This window comes from Rhinopithecus roxellana, chromosome 6, assembly GCF_007565055.1.
Source record: "Rhinopithecus roxellana isolate Shanxi Qingling chromosome 6, ASM756505v1, whole genome shotgun sequence".
Classification (NCBI taxonomy): domain Eukaryota; kingdom Metazoa; phylum Chordata; class Mammalia; order Primates; family Cercopithecidae; genus Rhinopithecus; species Rhinopithecus roxellana.
The window spans coordinates 145501272-145504693 of record NC_044554.1 but is presented as its reverse complement, the minus strand read 5'-3'; the positions used below and the strand labels follow the sequence as shown (position 1 = coordinate 145504693).

General features: G+C 45.7%; 1 pseudogene; it reads left to right on the top strand.

Annotated features, from left to right (window-relative positions):
• The first annotated feature begins 266 nt into the window (after positions 1-266).
• LOC104660301 lies at positions 267-660 on the top strand (annotated as a pseudogene).
• Positions 661-3422: the final 2762 nt, after the last annotated feature.

Below are 3422 nucleotides of genomic sequence, written 5' to 3'. Positions count from 1 at the left end.
TAAAGCTGAGTTTTTTAATGACAGCACCGACTTAAATTCTTGTTGCATTCAGACCAGTTGCAGTCTTGTCTCTGCCCCCTTCCCATATGAAGAGTTTGGGGAAGAAGCATCATGAAAAGGTATAGTCCTCCTGAGTGCCTGATCCAGAGCTCAGACATTTTTGGAAGTGACTTGGCCTGATCTTTTATCTAACTGTCTAATTTAGAAAACCACAGATTGTCTGAGCTTAAAGGGAATGAAAGACAAAACCAGACTGAGGCGGCCGAGCTACAAATGCAGAGATGCAGATCTTTGTGAAGACCCTCACAGGTAAGATCATCACCCTCGAGGTCGAGCCCAGTGACACCACTGAGAACGTCAAGGCCAAAATTCAAGACAAGGAGGGCATCCCACTTGACCAGCAGCGTCTGATATTTGCGGGCAAACAGCTGGAGCCGCACTCTTTCAGACTGCAACATCCAGAAAGAGTCCAACCTGCACCTGGGGCTGCACCTGCAAGGTAGCATTATTGAGCCTTCCCTCTGCCAGCTTGCCCAGAAATACAACTGCGACAAGATGATCTGCCGCAAGTGCTGTGCTCGCCTGCACCCCTGTGCTGTCAACTGCCACAAGAAGTGCAGCCACACCAGCAACCTGCGCCCCAAGAAGAAGGTCAAATAAGCCTCTTCCTTCCCCCAAGGGCAGCCTCCTGCCCAGGCCCCATGGCCCTGGGGCCTCAATAAAGTGTCCCTTTCATTGACTGGAAAAAAAAAAAAAAAGAAGAAGAAGATAAAACAATTCAACACACCTTTTTTTCGCAGTTGACGAAGCAGAACTAGAGAGGCTAAGTGGCTCGCCCCAGTCAATACTGAATTGGTGACAGAACAAGGGCTAAGCCCAGGGCTGTCATCAGTGGTTTATTTTCTTTCAGCTGCCTGCTGATGGGGAACATTTGTGGGACTTCTTTGAATGCAATCTTGGGAAAATATAGTGAAGTGGGATCAACCCCACCCCAACTCTCTTTCTTTCTGTTTATGTCTATCCCTCTCTCGCTTGCACAAACACATGGAATATTCCAGTCGCAGTTCCAACAGCTCTGTGACTTTGCTTGGGTCACTTAAGCGAGCTAAGGCTCAGGAGTATACTCTGCTGCAGGGAGATGGTGATACCTGTGCTGGCTGTTACATGTATTCCATGAGATGGTATGTGTGGAAGCCCTTCATGAGATGGAAAACCCTATAACTAGTGTAACAGGGTGGTAGTGACAGAAGATTTTAAAGCAAAGCTCCGAAATGCTTGTTCGCGCAGTTTTTTGTATAGGTACAAGAAATCTCATGAGGTTGTGAATCCTGTGGTTTCATTTGCATAATTCATAACTCTGTAATATGATATTGTCTTAACCAAATAGTTAGCCTCCTCCCCTTCTTTTCTTCATCCCTTGCAGCCTTTTAAGCCAAATTCTCAATTTCAGACCTTGCTGGAAGTCCCCTTGGACCTTCGGTTTGTTATTTCAAAGCTAGGATAAAAAGAGTTTGAGGTACGGACATGTCTAAGAAAAATATACTTCTTGCTTTGGGCCTTTTCTTTCATTCTGTGTTATTTGGCAAGCTTGTTCTATTTGCTTGAGCTGTGGGCTGGGGGTTAGGAGACTGACTGGGTTTTGATCCCTGCTCTGCTCTGTGTTGCTTTGGACCTGGTACTTAACCACTGTAGAAAATAAAAAGGCTGGTTCAGAGGACAGCCTGTTTTGGTCAGTTCAGGCTGCCATAATACAGTGCCATACGTGGACTGGGAGTTTAAACAACAGAAATGTACTTTTTCACAGTTCTGGTGACTGGAAAGTGTGAGATGGGGGTGCCACCATGGTTAGGTTGTGCTGAGGGCTCCCTTTCTTGCTTGCAGATGGCCATCTCCTCACTGCGTATTCACATGGCAGAGACAGACAGATAGACAGTTAGCAAAATCTCTAGCGTCTCCTTCTCTGTCTCTTTCTGGTTTTTGTTTTTCTTTTGTTTTTTTTTTTTAGATAAGATCTCACTCTGCTACCCAGGCTGGAGTGCAGTGGTACAACCTCAGCTCACTGCAGCCTCGAACTCCCGGGCTCAAGAGATCCTTCCACCTCAGCCTTTCTGGTAGTTGGGAACACAGGAGCACACCATCATTCCTGGCTAATTTTTTTGTATTTTTTGTAGAGACAGAGATTCGTCATGTTGCCCAGGCTGGTCTTGAACTCCTTGACTCAAGTGATCCGCCTGCCTTGGCCTCCTAAAGTGCTAAGATTTGAGACATGACCCACCACACCCAGCTGGTGTCTCTTCTTAAAAGGACAGCAGTCCCATCATGAGGATCTCACCCTCATGATCTCATCTAAACCTAGTTATTTCTCCAAGGTCTAATATCCAAATACCATCACATTGGGGGCTGGGGCTCCAAAATATTAATTTTTTGAGGGGGAACACAATTTAGTCCATAGGAGGCCCCTTGCAGTCTAAACGCTGCAAGTCTATATTACATGTGAGGTGTAATGCTAAGTACTGTGGGATATCAGAAAATGTGTAGTACAGAAAATCCAAAATACATCTCACTCCTCAGGAGCACAGCCTGTTTGGAAAGCAACCATAACACAAAGCAGTGTGAGAAGAATCACCTGAAAGGAGCAGAGGCAACAAGGGCCTGTAGCAGTTCGGGAGAGAGAGAGAGAGATTGATTCCCACTGGAAGAATCAGGAAGGTCTTCCTGAAAGAGGTGGCGTTGAGTTGGATTTTGAAAGATGGCAAGATATCCACAAATGATTATGGGTATGGGGTGAGTGACAGGCAACAAGAGCGAAGATGGAAAAATGCTTTTTGGAGAACAGATGAGCCTGAAGTTTTAGCAGGGGATAGTCCTGGAAATACTGGTTCAGTCCACCCAGTTCTAAAAGCAAATCTAAGAACATTGGAACATGTGTGATGACTGGAGAACCTCTTCAGCAAATTAATAAACAAAGTGGGCTTTGGGGGAAATTAACTCAACTACAGGAAGGAGAGTTGCTTAGGGCAGAGAGGAGATGAACAGAGAGGCCAGTTTGGAATCTAGAGATGTGGCTTGTAGATTTCTCTTAAACATCTGGAATGTATATCCAAAAAAAAAAAAAAAATCAAGTCGTGGATTTATTCACTGCTGGAAAACCACCATCACCCTTCTGGTTTTGGCTTCTGCTTTGGGTGATCAGATTTATTTCCTCTTGTTAGGAGTTATATTCCCTTTGCGTAATAGAGGCTCTGGGTGCGTCCGGAGAGGTGTCTGTAGTCAAGACAAGCTGCCGTTTCTAAGGGCAAGGGCTGGCATTTCACTGGTCCCTGCATACCTCATTTCTGGGATGGGCAGGAGTGAACTTGGTGGGGCAGTAGAGCCTGAGGCAGACTGTGTTCTACATTTTGGGAGCTGTCATCCTCAGGGAT